The sequence below is a fragment of the Peromyscus californicus genome, unplaced genomic scaffold (genome assembly GCF_007827085.1).
Source record: "Peromyscus californicus insignis strain IS unplaced genomic scaffold, ASM782708v3 Scaffold_6__1_contigs__length_162567912, whole genome shotgun sequence".
In the NCBI taxonomy this organism is placed as follows: Eukaryota; Metazoa; Chordata; class Mammalia; order Rodentia; family Cricetidae; genus Peromyscus; species Peromyscus californicus.
This window is the reverse complement of record NW_026294584.1, coordinates 162,320,240-162,339,028: the sequence shown is the minus strand read 5'-3', so window position 1 is coordinate 162,339,028 and position 18,789 is coordinate 162,320,240. Positions and strand designations below refer to the sequence as shown.

Sequence of the window (18,789 nt, the reverse complement as noted above, 5' to 3'; positions counted from 1 at the left end):
CTGAGCGGCTGTGGGACTGGCAGGTGAGAGAGATTTGTCCTGACTGTGGGCCAGGCAGGAAAACTCTAGCTACAGTTCTCCTACAGGGAATGTTAAATAGCCAAACCCTGTACCAATATTTTGTATGACAGCTGTTGGAAGTAATACATAAACACCTTCCGAAATCTATAATTTATCATTACTTGGATGATATTTTACTAGCTGATTCAAATGCAGATACCTTAGAAAGAATGTTTGAAGAAGGAAAGAAAATTTTGCCTTGTTGGGTGCTGGGGATGTCTTTCTGTATGCTGTGAATGTGTTTCTCTAATTGAATGATAAATAAAATGCTGATTGGTCAGTAGCCAGGCAGGAAGTATAGTATAGGTGGGATAAGGAGAGAGGAGAATTCTGGGAGTGGAAGGCGGAGGCAGGAGACACTGCCAGCCACTGCTGCCATGAGAATCAAGATGTAAAGTACTGGTAAGCCAAAGCCATATGGCAACTTATAGATTAATAGAAATGTGTTAATTTAAGATATAAGAACTAGATAGCAAGAAGCCTGCCACAGCCATACAGTTTATAAGTAATATAAATCTCTGTGTGTTTACTTGGGTCTGAGTGGCTGCAGGAGCCAGGTGGACACAGGAAAACTTTGGCTACAAATGGCACCCAATGTGGGGCTTAAACCTATGACCCTGAGATTAAAAGTCTCATGCTCTACCAACTGAGCTAGCCAGGCACTGGATTGGATTTTTGTATATTGTATACAAATTATATATATTGAGATTGAGATTGTTAGAAAATGCTATACGTATGTTTCTAATCATGTTCAAGACATTGTACTTATACAGTTCATTTACCAATGTAATGCAATTTGCTAATTCTTGAATGTTATTATTACCAACTATTAGGATATAAAGAAATGAAAGTTAGTAGTTAGATATTACAATTGAAGTTGTAGTCATATTAGGTATGTTTTCAAGGTCAAGCAGATACATTTTAGATAGGTCATCTTCAAACCTTTCAGAGAGCTTCAGAATATGGCATTCAAAATACTTTAATAACTTAGTTTTTTTTTTCTTTTTTATAACTATGAGACATGTGGGCTCCTGGCAGCACCAATCTACTTCAGAGAAGATATGGGCATTGAAGAAAACTGTATATGGAGTTAACTTTCATTGTGGCACAATTTAGCCACTGGACAACAAAGTGTCCTCGAATCAGCTGCTGAAAAACAGGACAAAATGGACAGACAGGATATGAAACAAAGGACTACCGATTCTTGCCAAGACAAGTGTGGTTGTGGCTTTAGCAACAGGCATCCTCTGAGGCCAGGACAATATGGCACCATTGCTGAAGTGTCCTTTGCAATCCAGAAAAGGTACAGTGCCCCTTTCTTTGAAGGCAGTTGAACAGGCAGTGGACCAATGGCTTCTGGTATGCAGTGGAACAGTAGCTGAAACAGTTATTTTTGAAAGAGTAACTTGGCTGATGGAGTCTAACCTCCCAATGATAGATTGGCATTTAATAAAAGAGATGAAGCCACCCACAAACTGAGAAGAATGGGATGTGGAGAAGAATGGGATGCTAAGATGAAGCCACCAACAAGCCAAGAAGAATGGACAGCTGAGTTCCAAAAATGTCAACAATTTCCAGAATTTAAAATCCTGAATCATGACAGGACACTAGTGGGATTCAGGTTCATATGGTACATGGACTACTCCATAATCCTAAAATTTTCTTTATGTCCCCATAAGAATACAGTGCCCTCATCCAGCAGGAAGTAATATGAGAAGCTATGCCCAAATTCCCAAATACACCAAGCTGGCTTTGGAGATGGAATTAGCTCACTCCTTCTTTAAGCCCAAGCATATTGCTAAAAGTTTGAGAGATTCTTCTGTCCCATATTAGAAGAGCCCTCTGGTATGGGACAGAGAAAAACCAATATTTTTATTTAAAGCAGGTTGATTATAAATACAATTGCTTTCTAAAGAAAAAAAGGGAATAGTATAGATATAATAGGATGAAAGGGTAGATTAATGAACCTACTTTTAAAGAGCAACAACTTGTTTAAAAATGCTTTACATTGTTATGGATTTTAGTTTATTGATACAAGTTTAATTTTGTTATACTGTATATATATTTCTACTCTCATTTGAGGTATTATATTTATGTAACTCATTTAGATTGTAATAGATAATTTAAAAATACAGATTAATAATTAGTCTTCTATGATAGTCAAACTTATAGTCATGTTAAGTTTTCTAGGTATACATAGATATGATTCAATTAGATAGGTAATTTTCAAACACTTCAAAGACCTACAGAATATGATATTTAAAATGTTTTAAAAATTTAGACTTTCTGGACAGTGAGACATGTCTGCTCCTGGCAACACCAATTTACTTCAGAGAGGAGGATGGGCATTGAAGACACTCTATATAGAGTTTAACTTCTGCTGTGGGATGGTCTGTATGTCAAATTACTCTGATTGGTCAATAAATAAAACATTGATTGGCCAGTGGCTAGGCAGGAAGTATAGGCAGGACTAACAGAGAGGAGAATTGAGAGAACAGGAAGGTGGAAGGAAGACACTGCCAGCCACCACCAGGACAAGCAGCATGTGAAGATGCCGGTAAGCCACAAGCCACATGGCAAGGTATAGATTTATAGAAATGGGTTAATTTAAGATATAAGAACAGTTAACAAGAAGTCTGCCACGGCCATACAGTTTGTAAGCAATGTAAGTCTCTGTGTTTACTTGGTTGGGTCTGAGTGGCTATGGGACTGGCGGGTGACAGAGATTTGTCCTGACTGTGGGCAAGGCAGGAAAACTCTAGTTACAATCTTCTTCTTCTTCTTCTTCTTCTTCTTCTTCTTCTTCTTCTTCTTCTTCTTCTTCTTCTTCTTCTTCCTCTTCTTCTTCTTCTTGGCAAAAAACAGCCATTTGAGCAAGAAACTGTTCTTGCCTGGACTGCTTGATTGATTGGACATGAGGGACCCATAGGAAGGTGACCACTGAACTTTGCAAGACAAAATGGTCCTTCAGGTTCCTGCTTCACAGAGGAAACTGCCAGACATTCTACAGGACACAGAGAGAAGTGGCTGAGAGACTCTAGGCCTGTGCGCTAAAGATAGATGCCCCAACTTTACAGAGAAATTTTGGATGACCATCCAGCCTGCCAGCTGTTTCTGTCTACTCTCACAAGACTCCTGAAAGTTGCTTGCATCCTTCTCCCATTTCTCAAGTAATATTATATCCTTCTGAGGTCTTTAATGTAGTTGAAGACTAGACTAGATAATTATAATTTCCTTAGTTATGATAAAAGATAAGATATAAAACTTTAGACTCACAAATATAGGATAGATAGAATATTTTCTTTAATTTTACCAAATAGACTAGATGTCATATGTAGATGTATCCAACCTTCTTATTAAATAAGAAACACAGAACCAATGCAAAGAAGAAAGCCAAGAGGTCAGAGCTAAGAGCTAAAACCTTACCCTTCCTCCTGTGGTGATCCTACCTCTCTGAACCAGAGCTACCCCTGTGTAAAAGTTTTTATATAGAGTTCCTGTCCTGCCTTCTCATTGGTTGTAAACCCAACCACATGACTGCCTCCTCACGGCCTGTCTGTATAGGCCTCCAGGTTTTCCATGATTGGTATTAAGATTAAAGGCATGTGTATCCAATAATGGCTGTATCCCTGAACACACAGAGACTTACCCAGCTCTGCCTACCAAGTGCTGGAATTACAAGCATACGCTACCACTGCCCTGCTTTCCTATGGCTTGCTAATAGCTCTGACCCCCGGGCAACTTTATTTATTAACATACAAATAACATTTTAATACAAATAAAATATCACCATATTTCCCCTTTTCTATTTTAATAAAAAGGAAAAAAAGAAAAAGCTTATAACTAATATAAGAAAAACTATATACAAAAGGACAATAACTATATACAATATATACAAGTAATAAATACCTAAACAATGTCTAGTCCATTTGTATTTGACAAATTCAGAGAAAATAATTTCATTATCTATCCTATTTTGGTAAGTCCAAAATGTATCCTAATTAATCTTCAACTATAACTAACTAACCTTCAACTATAACTAACTAATCTTCAACTCCCTCAGAGACCCAAGAAGGAAATAATATTAGCTAACAAAAATAAAAATAGGAAGTGCATGCAAGCAACTTCCAAAAAATTTGTGAGTTGACAGAAACAACCAGCTGTCTGGACAGTCACCTGAGGTTTCTCCGCAGTGCTGGGGCATCATCTTCAGCCTATAGGCTTAGCATATCTGACAGACTCATTTGTGAAGTAGGATGTACACAAGGTCAACAGTTCAACCTCACATTGAGTGAGAGTAATCCATGTACCAGAAACACCTGAATTCCACTAGTGTCATGTCATGATTCAGGATTTTAAATTCTGGAAATTGTTGATGGTTTTTTAATTCAGCTGTCCATTCTTCTTGGCTGTGTATATATGACTTCATCTCAGCATCCCATTCTTCTCCATATCCCTCTATCAAATGCCAGTCTACTATTGAGAGGTGTGAGCTTAGTTACTCTTCAAGAATAACTGTTTCAGCTGCTGTTCCATTGCACATCAGAGGCCATCGGCCCACTGCCTGTTCAGCTGCCTTAGAAGAAAAGGGCACTGTACCTTTTCTGAATTGCGAAGGCCACTTCAGGGATGGTGCCATATTGTCCTGGCCTCTGAAGATGCCTTTTGATAAAGCCATAACCACACTTGTTTTGGCAAGAATCAGTAATCCTTTGTTTTATGTCCTGTCTGTCCATTTTGTCCTGTTGATTCGAGGATACTTTGTTGTCCAGTGGCTAACTTTTGCCACAATGAAAGTTAACTCCATATGCAGTTTCTTCAATGCCCATATTTTCTCTGAAGTAGATTGGTACTGCCAGGAGCCAACATGTCTCATAGTCATAACAAAAAAGAAAAATTTTCTAAGTTATTAAAACATTTTAAATGCCATATTCTGTAGATCTCTGAAGGGTTTGAAGATAACCTGTCTATCTAAAATATATCTACTCAATCTTGAAAACATACCTAATATAACTACAAGTTCTATTATAATATCTAACTACTAACTTTCATTTCTTTATATCCTAATAGTTGGTAATAACATTCAAGGATCAGAAAATTGCATTACATTGTTAGATGAACGGTACAATTAGAAAAATATATATAACATTTTCTAATAATATCAATTTCAATATATATAATTTGTATACAATATAAAACAATCTAATCCAATGTAAAGTATTTACATTTTTCTTTTCTTTCTTTCTTTTTTTTTTTTTAATAAGAACCTTAAATCTAATCTCCTTTGCTTAGCCTTTTTCCTAACCCTTGACAACAACTTGTAACCAACCCCCCTAATCAATGAAAATTATCCCAGACCCAAAACCCATTAAAAGACCAAAAAAAACAACCGCCCCACACCACCTCTTTGGGAATGTGGGCGTCGTATTCTTGAAATTGCTTCCTGCTGGGTATGGGTGAAGGTATCTTTATCCTGAAAGAAAAATTTTAGGTTAATTGTCAAATTCTAGGAAAGGTAAATATATCCTTCGTTATCCAGTCTGTGTATAATGCCAAAATTCAGGGTTTATCTCAAATCCTTATTCAAGTAGTCTTTGAGACTGGATCATCTCAGCTAGCTCTTCTCAAAATTGCTCTGAGCACTTTGTAGTTCAAAGCTGATCTGTAGATGATGTTTGTCAGCTTAGTGATGTTATTATTGTCCACGTGGAATTGTTGTTGTTGTGGGGCCCCATCTTCTTCCTGGAGACTTCAGTTGATGTTAGGCCTAACCGTGATTTCCTGCAAAAAACTGATAAGAGACTCGAACACAAAGACTATATATGCGACTTTTTAGAATTAGTACTCTATATGACCATTTATATCTTAACAAAGTTTAAAATGTATATATATCTATATATATTGATCTTGTAAATTTTGATATAAAATTCATACTTCAAGAAAAGTTTAAAGAATCAGAATAGAATCAAAGAGTTGAGATTCATAATAGAATAGTTGCTTAATTAATTTGGCTTTTCTCCTGTCCCATAGCAGAAGATGGCTCTTTTCTTCTGGCATGATACAGGGAGTTTGCATTTTCCTTTTAACAGCATGCTTGAGTTTAAAGAAGGAGAGAGCCATTCTCCAACTCCAAAGTCAGCTTTAAATTTTAATTGAACTGGGACTATTAGAAGTTAAATAGTGTTAAATCTTTAAAGAAAAGCAGAAACAAACATTAAGGAAGACATAAAATTTTTTTAGATAACATACCCATATGCCATTTCACTCTGTTTCTTAGGATAGATGATTTGTCCCTTTTCTTCATTTGTCTCATTTGTCCAGTGTTCTTCAAATTCGTTAACCTTCATTCTCCTAAAAGACAAAAACAAAAACCTTTCCCCAAGGTTTTTTGGGGATGTTCCTTTTTGACAAGTTATCTGATTAAATGAAAAGGCATGTTTTACTGGTGTAAGTTAGTTTAAATTGGATGTTCATGTTGGTTGATGAACTATCACCTCCTCTAATTAAGAGGTCTCTCTTGTTCAAATCGAACCTTTATCAATTTTGATGGTACCCACAGCTTATCTTCTCCTGTAGAAATAAAAGCAAAACCTCGTCCCCAATGTAACACATATCCTGGTTTCCATTCTGAGGTCAGCACATCCTTAAAGTATATAGGTTGATTTAATTCTGTAGTTTTTTTCTATTATCCAATGTCTCTCTGCAGCTGTTGTTCCTTTCTCATTGGCATTGAGAAAATTCAAAGTTAATAGAGCATTATGTAGTCTATTTCTGGGGGTTTTTGTTACTCCTTTTTGTTTATTTAGCATATCCTTTAGAGTTCTGTTTGATCTTTCTATAACTGCTTGACCTGTAGGATTATGTGGTATACCTGTAACATGGTTTATATTATAATAAGCAAAAAACTGTTTCATTTTAACAGAGACATATGATGGAGCATTATCAGTTTTGATTTGTGCAGGTATACCCATAATGGCCATAACTTCTAGCAAATGAGTGATTACAGAATCAGCTTTTTCAGAACTCAAAGCAGTTGCCCATTGAAATCCTGAATAAGTATCGATAGTGTGGTGTACATATTTCAGTTTTCCAAATTCTGCAAAGTGAAACACATCCATCTGCCAGATTTCATTCCTCTGAGTACCCTTTGGGTTACATCCTGCTGGTAATGGTATTTGATTGTAGAAGGAACAAGTAGGACATTTCTTTACTATCTCTTTGGCTTGTTGCCAGGTTATGGAAAAATCCTTTTTTAAACCTTTACTATTTACATGATGTTTTTTATGAAATTCTGAGGCCTCCAGCACATTTCCTATCAATAATTTATCAATCTCATCATTGCCTTGTGCTAGAGGGCCTGACAGACCAGTATGGGATCGGATGTGAGTTATATATAAAGGATGACTCCTTTTTCTGATTGTATCTTGTAATTGAATAAATAATGAAGTTAATTCTGAATCATCGTGGATAAATTCTGCAGTCTCAATATGTAATACCACTCTTTCAGCATACTGAGAGTCAGTTACTATATTGAGAGGTTCTGAAAAATCCATTAATACCAACAGAATAGCATACAATTCTGATTTTTGAACTGAATTATAAGGACTTTGAACCACTTTACTTAAATTTTCTGATTTGTAACCTGCCTTTCCTTATTTGTTGGCATCTGTATAAAATGTACGAACTCCAGATATGGGTTTTTTCCTCACAATTCGAGGCAAGATCCAATCAGCTCTCTTTATAAGATCAATTCTATCGCTTTTGGGATATTTGCTGTTAATTTCCCCCAAAAAATTACTACAAGCTTTTTGCCAAGTTTCATTTTCTATCCATAATTTTTCAATGTCCTCCTTAGTTAAAGGTATGACAAGTTCTGCTTGGTCTATTCCTGCTAATTGACGAAGTCTCAATTTTCCTTTCCAAATCAAGTCAGAGATTTTTTCCACATAAGTTTTTAATTTTTTATTTGGTTTATTTGGTAAAAATATCCATTCCAATATAATATCTTCCCTTTGCATTAATATTCCTGTTGGGGAATGCCTAGAAGGTAAAATAACCAAAATGCAATCCAGCTTTGGATCAATACGATCTACATGCCCTTCATGTACTTTCTTTTCTACCAAGGCCAATTCTTTCTCAGCTTCAGGTGATAATTCTCTTGGACTATTTAAGTCCTTATCACCTTCTAAGGTTTTAAACAAATTATTCAGTTCATCATTTTTTACCCCAACAATAGTTCTTAGATGAGAAATGTCTCCAAATAATCTTTGAAAGTCATTAAGTGTCTGTAGTCGATCTCTCCTAATTTGCACCTTTTGAGGTCTAATTTTTTGAAGTTCTATTTTATATCCTAAATAATTAATAGAATCTCCTCTTTGTACCTTTTCTGAAGCAATTTGTAATCCCCAGCAAGGCAAAATTTTCTTTACTCTTTCAAACATTCTTTCTAAAGTATCTGCATTTGAATCAGCTAATAAAATGTCATCCATATAATGATAAATTATAGATTTAGGAAATTTTTTACGTACCACTTCTAATGGCTGTTTTACAAAATATTGGCACAAAGTTGGGCTATTCAACATTCCCTGTGGGAGAACCCTCCATTGAAATCTTTTAACCGGTTGAGAATTATTATAAGTAGGCACTGTGAAAGCAAATCTTTCTCTGTCTTTTTCTTGTAAGGGTATTGAAAAGAAACAGTCTTTTAAATCAATAACTACGAAAGGCCATCCTTTTGGTAACAGAGTAGGCAAAGGAATTCCAGATTGTAAAGAGCCCATTGGCTGAATTACTTTGTTAATTGCTCTAAGGTCTGTTACCATTCTCCATTTACCAGATTTTTTTTTTTTATAACAAATACAGGAGAATTCCAAGGGCTGGTTGATTCTTCAATATGATGAGCATTTAACTGTTCTTCCACCAGCTCATGTAAAGCCTGGAGTTTCTCTGTTGTTAAAGGCCATTGCTGAACCCATACAGGCTTGTCTGTTGACCATTTTAAAGGTAGAGCTGTTGGTGTTTTTGGAAAATTATCAGTTGTTGTGCCCTGTTCTTGTATGACATGGATGGCTGGTGAGCACTCATTAGAATAATATCTTTTAATATTTCTCTCAGAAACATGTACTAATTTATGATTTGTTTCTGAGATTGGAGGGATATTAATCTGAGTATTCCATTGTTGTAACAAGTCTTGACCCCACAGGTTCATAGCTATGTTAGCCATATATGGTTTTAATTTTCCTTTCTGTCCTTCTGGACCTATACATTCAAGCCATCTTACACTTTGTTTCACTCTAGATAATGTCCCAATTCCTAAGAGTTGAATGTTTACCTCCTGAAGAGGCCAAGTTGGATGCCAAAATTCTGGTGCAATTATGGTAATGTCAGCACCTGTGTCTACCAGACCAGACAACAAAACACCATTTATTTTTATTGTTAGTTTTGGTCTTTGTTCATTAATAGAAGTTTGCCAAAAAATTTTCTTTATGTTTTTTCCTGTATTTCCTATTTTCTCTGTTTCATCATCTCGACTAACATGATTTATTCCAATAGACATTTGGTTATTTAGTTGCTTTGAGTAGGGGTTTCCTCTACAACTGCAGGAAAGGTTTAAACTGGATTTACTGTGGGGGCCTGCCTGAGGCCCCTCTGGGAGTTTCCCGAAGCTCGAGGCAGAGGGTTACCCTGTCTGTCCCTTGTTGATCTACATTCGTTGGTCCAGTGTTTTCCCTTACCACACCTTCTGCATACTCCAGAAGGAAGGGGCATTCTGTTGCCAGTGTTCCTTGAAGAAACATTATTTCTAGGAATGACCTGTTTACAATCCCTTTTCAAATGTCCTTGCTTTCCACATCCAAAACATCTAACATTGCTCAAACCTTTTGAAATTGCTTTTCCTACCCACATATCATCATGGTCATAAGCCTCTACATTAACTGTATCTCTAATCCAATCTTCCAAAGGTGCAGATCTTGCCTTTAATGGCCTGATTATTCTTTTGCATGCTGCATTTGCATTCTCAAAGGCTAAAGATTCAATTATTATCTGACTAGCCTGTGAATTCGGGACCATTTTTTGTACTGCTGAAGTCAATCTTTGTAAGAAATCTGTGAAAGATTCTTTGGGGCCCTGTATAACCTTTGTAAATGACTCAGTTTTTTTTCCTGGTTCTTCAACTCTGTCCCATGCATTCAAAGCTGCTGTTCGACATAGAACTAGGTTTTGGACATCATATGAACATTGTGTTTGTACTGAAGCATATTAGCCTTCGCCAATAAGCTGATCCTGGCAGACTTGTATTCCGCTATCCCTCCATTGTCTTTCTATATTTTTAGCCTCATTACTGAACCACATTTTGACTGGAGATTTTGTCCTGGTTCAAGAACAGCCTGTGCCAATTCCCGCCAGTCCTTTGGTAGAATCCTATTACAAGTTGACCAGGTGTTTAACATTTGCTTTACATATGGGGAGTGCATGCCATAAGATGCTATTGCCTCCTTAAATCTTTGTAAGTCTAACATTTCAACTGGAACCCAAGTATTTTGTTCATTCTCTTCATCAGGTAGCTGCTGTACGGCTACTGGATAAATTAAGGGTGATTGTGTGAAAACTGGCTTTCTTTCTGTAACCTTATGATCCAATTTTGAAACAACTTCACTATTTATTTCTTCTGCCTGAATTTGAATTTCTCTATAATTCATTTTTACTGGTTTAACAAGTTTTTCTAAGACTGTTATCCTGGCACTTAAGTTGACGATCTTTTTAAATAGTAAAATGAGGATAAGAAAAGTAATAAACTGAATAATTCGATCAATATTAATCTTTTCATATAGTTGTTCCATTGTCAGAGTGCCTAAAATTTCAAACAAAGCCCAATTTTCTTCCAATGTACACATAAAGCCCATTTTTTTTTAATGTAGAAAAAAATTCTCTTTTAAATAGATATGTTAATTGACTTACCAAGTCTGGGTAGAACAGTAGAATCCCAGGGAATTTCACAGCCACCTGGTGTTCGAGGTGTGAATCCAGCGAGAGAGAGAGAGAGAGAGAGAGAGAGAGAGAGAGAGAGAGAGAAGCCGCTTGAGCCGAGTCAAGCCTTGGCTTTACAGGCAGGGGCCCTGTTCGGCAGGGCAGGCCTGAGTTGTTTGTAGCAGTTGCAAGTAGCTCCAGCTGTGGGTCAGTCAGGCCTGGGCCCAAGCTAGGCAGCCGGGCCGCCCAGGCCGGAAACCGGACCTGCCGCCAAGCCAAGCCAAGCGGTTTTTAATGAATTCTTGTCACGTTGGGCGCCAAATGTAGATGTATCCAACCTTCTTATTAAATAAGAAACACAGAACCAATGCAAAGAAGAAAGCCAAGAGGTCAGAGCTAAGAGCTAAAACCTTACCCTTCCTCCTGCGGTGGTCCTACCTCTCTGAACCAGAGCTACCCCTGTGTAAAAGTCGTTATATAGAGTTCCTGTCCTGCCTTCTCATTGGTTGTAAACCCAACCACATGACCGCCTCCTCATGGCCTGTCTGTATAGGCCTCCAGGTTTTCCATGATTGGTATTAAGATTAAAGGCATGTGTATCCAATAATGGCTGTATCCCTGAACACACAGAGACTTACCCAGCTCTGCCTACCAAGTGCTGGAATTACAAGCATACGCTACCACTGCCTTGCTTTCCTATGGCTTGCTAATAGCTCTGACCCCCGGGCAACTTTATTTATTAACATACAAATAACATTTTAATACAAATAAAGTATCACCATAGTCATAATTATAATTCTTGCTTGATAATTGTTTTGTTATATGTAATTTTACCATGTTAAAGTTAAAACCTTCCTTTTTGAAAAAAAAGAAAAGGGGAAGTGCTGGGGATGTCTTCCTGTATGCTGTGAATGTATTGCTCTGATTGATTGATAAATAAAACAGTGATTGGCCAGTAGCCAGGCAGGAAGTATAGAATATGTGGGATAAGCAGGGAGTAGAATTCTGGGGATAGAAGGCAAAGGTGGGAGACGCTGCCAGATGCCACCACCATGAGAAGCAAGATGTAAAGTACCAGTAAGCTACAAGCCACATGGCAACTTATAGATTAATAGAAATGGGTTAATTTAAGATATAAGAACTAGATAGCAAGAAGCCTGCCACAGCCAGTTTGTAAGTAGTATAAGTCTCTGTGTTTACTTGGGTCTGAGTGGCTGCAGGAGCCAGGTGGACACCGGAAAACTCCAACTACAGTTGGGGATTACAAATTGCTCCTGAAAAGATACAAAAAGAATACTTTATATACTATTAATTATTTAGGATATAAAATAGGTCTACAAAAAATTAGACCCCAAAAGATACAAATTAAGAGAGATTGATTATGGACTTTTAATGGCTTTCAAAGATTATTCAGAGACATTTCCCATCTATGGACTATTGTTGGGGTAAAAAAAGATGAACCGAGCAATTTGTTCAATACCTTAGAGGGTGACAAGGATTTAATTAGTCCAAGGGAATTATCAGCTGAAGCTGAGAAAGAATTGGCTTTGGTAGAAAAGAAAATACAGCATGCACATATGGATCATGTGGATCCAAAGCTTGATTGCATTTTGGTTATTTTACCCTCTAAGCATTCTCCTACAGGAATTTTAATGCAGAGGGAAGATATTATATTGGAATGAATATTTCTACCAAATAGAGTAAAAAATTAAAAACTTATGTGGAAAAGATTTGAGTTGATTTTAAAAGGAAAATTGAGACTTTGTCAATTAGCAGGAATAGTCCCAGCAGAAATTGTAGTGCCTTTAACTAATGATGAAATTGACAAAGTTTAGGCAGAAAATGAACCTTGGCAAGGAGCTTGCAGTAATTTTTTGGGAGAGATTAACAACAAATAACCCAAAAGCAATAGAATTTACTCATAAAGAGAGCTAACTAGATCCTGCCTCCCATTGTATGGGAAACAACAATATCTGGAGCCCCTATATTTTATATAGACACAAAACAAAATGGAAAGGCAGGTTACAAATCAGAAAATTTAAGTAAAACAATTCAAAGTCCTTATAATTCAGTCCAAAAATAGGAATTATATGCCATTCTGATGCTATTAATGGATTTTTCAGAAAGTCTCAACATAGTTACTGACTCTCATTATGCTGAAAGACTGGTCTTACATATTGAAACTGCTGAATTTATCCCTGATGAGTCAGAACTAACTTTGTTATTTATTAAATTACAAGATATAATCAGGAATAGGAATTACCCCTAATATATAACTCACATCTGATACCATATGGGTCTGCTAGATCCTCTAGCCAAGGAAATGATGAGCTCAATCAACTATTGATAGGAAATGTGCTAGAGGCCTCAGAATTTCATAAAAAACATCATGTCAATAGTAAGGGTTTAAAAAAAGGATTTTTCCATAAACTGGCAACAAGGAATTTATAAGGAAATTTCCTACTTGTTCTTTATACAATCAAACTCCACTACCAGCAGGATGTAACCCAAAGGGTACTCAGAGGAATGAAATCTAGCAGATGGATGTGTTTTATTTTATAGAATTTGGAAAATTGAAATATGTACACTACCCCACTGATACTTATTCAGGATTTCAATGGGCAACTGCTCTGAGTTCCAAAAAGGCTGATTCTATAATCATGCATTTGGTAGAAGTTATGGCCATGATGGGTATACCTGTACAAATTAAAACTGACAATAATCCAGCTTATGTCTCTGGTAAAATGAAACAGTTTTTTGCTTATTACAACATAAAACATATTACAGTTATGCCACACAATCCTACAGGCCAAGCACTCATAGAAAGATCAAATCAAACTCTAAAGGATATGCTAAATAAACAGAAAAGGGTAACAAAACCCCCAGAAATAGGTTACATAATGCTCTACTAACTTTGAATGTTCTCTCTCTTTTTTTTTTTTTCGAGACAGGGTTTCTCTGTGTAGCTTTGTGCCTTTCCTAGAACTCGCTTTGTAGACCAGGCTGGCCTCGAACTCACAGAGATCCACCTGCCTCTGCCTCCCGAGTGCTGGGATTAACCTGGTGAATTTTCCCAATGCTAATGAAAAAGAAACAACAGCTGTGGAGAGTCATTGGAAAAATAGAAAAAAAATACAGAATTAAATGAGCCTATATACTTTAAGAATGTGCTGACCTCAGAATAGAAACCAGGATATGTATTATGTTGGAGATAAGGTTTTGCTTTTGTTTCTACAGGAGAGGAAAAGCTATGGATACCATCAAAATTGATAAAGGTTCGATTTGAACAAGAGAGACCTCTTAATTAGAGGAGGTGATAGTTTTTCAACCAGCATGACCATTCAATTTAAACTAACTTATACCACTAACAAATGCTTTTCATTTAATAAGATATAACTTGCCAAAATGGAACCTCCCCAAAGTTAGGGTTGGGGAAGAGTTTTTGTTTTTGTCTTTCAGGAGAATGAAGGCTAAGGAATCTGAAGAACATTGGACAAATGAGACATCTGAAGAAAAAGGACAAATCGTCCAGAAAAAAATGTTCCAAGAAAAAGAGTAAATTGGCCTATTGGTATATCACATATCTAACAGGATGAAATTTTATAAATCTTCCTAAATATTTGTTTCTGCTATTCTCTACAGATACATAATGCAAATGGTCTTTATGTAGTCCCAATTCAGTTAAAAATTAAAGCTGGCTTTTGAGTTGGAGCATGGCTCTCTCCTTCTCTAAACCCAAGCATGCTTATTAAAAGAAAATGCAAAATATCTGTATCATGTCAGAAAAGCCATCTAATATGGGACAGACGAAAACCAAAATTAAGGGACTATTCTATTGCCACTAATCTCATAATTCTTTGGTTCTATTTTGACTCTTTAGAACTTTTACTGAGGTATGAATTTTATATCAAAATTTATAAGATTAATATATATACATATATTTTAAACTTTTGTCATGATATTAATGGTCATATAGAGTACTAACTAATTCTAAAAAAAAGGCTTCATTTTGCTTTCTGTACATGATTTTGGGTTTGCTTCTCTATCAGTTTTCTGCAGGGAACCATGACTATGCTTAACAGTTACTGTGAAGTCTCCAAAAAGCTGATGGGACCCTACAATGACAATTCCATCAGGACAATGATAATACCACTAAGATGACAAATACTACCCAAAGATTGGCTTTGGACTACAAACTGCTCAGGACAATTTTGAGACAGCTAGCTGAAATGATCTAGCCTCACAGACTACTCGAGCAAGGACTTGAGACAAGCCCTGCATTTTTGTATTATGCAGAGACTGGACAACAAATGATACAGCTAACTCTCCCAGAACTTGACAATTAACCCAAAAAGTTTCTTTTCAGGAACTCCTAAAGATGATTTTGCCCCCAGACAGCAGGAAGTAATTTTAAGAACACAACACCCACATTCCCAAGAGGTGGGTTGGGTGGTTTTTGGTCTTTTAATGGGTTATAGATAATTGTCATTGTTTAGGATGGTTGGTTACAAGTTGTTATTGTTAATGGTTGGGGAAAAGGCTAAACAAAGGAGATTGGATTTAAGGTTCTTGTTTGAAAAAAAAAGAAAAAAGAGGATATGGATAAGAGGTAGATGGTAGATTATTGAATCTACTTTTAAAAGGCAACTACTAGTTTTAAATATTTTACATTGGATTGGATTTTTGTATATTGTATACAAATTACATATATATTGATACAAATTTGAGATTGATTTTGTTAGAAAATACTGTAGATATATTTCTAATCTTGTTCAAGGTATTGTACCTATACAGCTCATTTAACAATGTAATGTAAATTGCTAGTCCTTGAAAGTTATTATTACCAACTAATTAGGATATAAAGAAATGAAAGTTAGTAGTTAGTCATTACAATCAAACTTGTAGTCATATTAGGTATGTTTTCAGAGTCAATTAGAGATATATGTTAGATGATAGACAAATCATTTTCAAACATTTCAGAGATCTATATCAAGCAGAAATATATTTTAGATAGACAGGTCATCTTCAAACACTTCAGAGATCTGCATAATATGGCATTTAAGATGTTTTAATAACATAGATTTTTTTTCTTTTTTTTTATGACAATGAGACATGTCTGCTCCTGGCAGCACCAATCTACTTCAGAGAAGATAATGGGCATTGAAGATACTCCATATAGAGTTTACTTTCATTGCTCAAGTTTCCACCTTAAACCTGAGAATATTTAATAGCCAATTCTAAACAGAGTCAAAACCAGGTTCCTGCTTCATGTCTCATACGGCAGCTAGATGCTGCAAAATGCGGGTTTGAGCTACTGGCGGGTTCCTGGCATTTGCGCTTGACCTGCAGTGTGTCGGTAATGAGGCATCTACTAGCGGCACATTACGCTGCTGCTGTGTGCTGGATTTAGCCTTTGCTAGTATAAAAAAAAAGAGGTTTCTGGGCTACATGCTGCTTTGATAGAAACATAGACCCACTATTTCTGAGAGTTGATGGCTCCCAGAGCTGGTGGAAAACGTACCACCGCCATGTTGGGAAGCTGAAGTGGGTGGAGCCAGCAGCCACAGTGACAATGCTGCAGTTTAAAGCAATAGGCTCAAGGTAATATAAAAAATAAGCCACATAAAGATGGCTACCACACAGAGAATCTGGATTATGTTCTCTTTGATATTCGTACTGAAGAAAAACATTTGATTGCAAAAGCTGTTGAGTTATGGCAAAATGTATATTTTAAAGGTACCTTGACTTCAAAATTTGGATGTAAGGATATATTGCTTTGGAAAGGAGGCTCTGCTTTTGTTTTCACAGAAAGTCAGAGGCTATGGATTTGTTCCAGATTAAGATACATCAGATTTGACCAGCCAAGACTACCTGAAAGGTCTCCGATGACACCATGGCCCAGATGATCCAACATCCAGAACCATTTCAAGGCAACTGGCTCAGATGATACACCCTCACATACTACTCCATAATCCTAAAATTTTCTTTGTGTCCCCATAAGATACAGCACCCCCCTCCAGCAGGAAGTAGTAAGAGAAGCTACGCCCAAATTCCCAAATATACCAAGCTGGCTTTGGAGATGTGTAAAAGTTAAAACCTTCCTTTTAAAAAAGAAAAGAAAAGGGGAAGTACTGTGGGATGGTCTGTATGTCAAATGTGTTGCTCTGATTGGTCAATAAATAAAACACTGATTGGCCAGTGGTCAGGCAGGAAGTATAGGCAGGATTAACAGAGAGGAGAATGGAGAGAACAGGAAGGCTGAGGGAGACACTTCCAGCTGCTGCATGACAAGCAGCATGTGAAGATGCCGGTAAGCCACGAGCCACGTGGCAAGGTATAGATTTATAGAAATGGATTAATTTATGATGTAAGAACTAGATAGCTAGAAGCCTGAGCCATTAGGCCAAACAGTTTAAATAATATAAATGTCTGTGTGTTTATTTTATAAGTGGGCTGTCGGACTGCCGGGGCTTGGTGGGACCTGGAGAGAAAACTCTCCAGCTACAAAAAAAGTTAGCCACTAGGCAAGAAAGTGCCCTCACATTGACTGCTGACAGTATGCTATCCAAAATGGACAAGCAGGACACAAAAGAAAGGACTGCCGATTCTTGCCAAGATGAGGTAGGAAGGCTCTTTAGAAAATCCTGCTTCACAGATGAGTCTGTCAGATATTCTAAGGCTATAGGCCAAAGAATGGATGCCCCAATGTTGCAGAGGAACTTTGGGTGACTGTCCAGGAAGCTAGCTGTTTCTGTCATAGCTCACATATTTTGGAAGTCACTTGTTTGCACTTTCTCCTTACTCAGTTAATATTATTTCCTTCTCAGGTCTCTGAGGGAGTTGAATATTAGATATTTATATAGTTTTTCTTGTTAAGAAATTCAGAAAGGAAACTCACTAAGAGGTGTAGAGTGTATAAGTTTGAAAGACATCAAAAGAGTTTTCAGTTGGTAATATAAGTTAGGCTAGAAAGTGAATTAGGTACATTTTGGACTCACCATATAGATAGATAATGGAATATTTTTGCTGAATTTGTCAAATGCAAATGGATTAGACATTGTTGATGTATTTATTGCCTGTATATATTATATATAGTTATTGTACTTATTGTATATATTTTTTCTTATATTAGTTATAATTTCTATTTTAGACAAGAAAAGGGGGGGAAATGTGGTGATGTTTTATTTGTGCTCTAATAAATAAAGCTTGCATGGGATCAGAGGAAAAAGCCAGCCACTATATTAAGCATAGAGGTCAGGCAACAGTAGCACATGCCTTGAATTCTGGCATTTGGGAGGCAGAGATTCATTCAGATCTATGTAAGTTCAAGGCCACACTGGGAACAGAGCCAGGCATGGTGGTACATGCCTTTAAATTCCAACACTAGTTAACCATAAAGGTCTAGAGGTCTGTACAGACAGACAAGAAGTGACAGAGCTCAACAGGAAGAGGAAGTGATGTAACTGCGTGAAGAGAGGAAGTGAGATGACAGGGACAGAAAAGATATAGGCATACATATACAGGAAGTGGCTCTCTCTGGAGGCTGAGGCTTGGTAAGTGAGGTTGGCTGTGGCTTGTCCTATTCCTCTGATCTCTTGGTTTTCACCCTAATATCTGGCTCCAAGTTTTTTTTGTTTGTTGTTTTAATTAATAAAACCATTTAGCAATTTGTCTTACAACCAAAGGTGGCACGTGGCCATCATGCAGCTCAGCTTTGCTGAATCTTTGTCAAGCAACTGTGCTGGCATTGTGACTTTTGGT

At 36.8% G+C, this 18,789-nt stretch overlaps 1 non-coding gene across 1 annotated transcript; it reads right to left on the bottom strand.

The window, feature by feature from the left end:
* Positions 1–648: 648 nt before the first annotated feature.
* Positions 649–721, bottom strand: Trnak-uuu (transfer RNA lysine (anticodon UUU)). Its single transcript has one exon. It is a non-coding gene; the product is annotated as a tRNA-Lys (tRNA).
* Between the last annotated feature and the right edge of the window lie 18,068 nt (positions 722–18,789).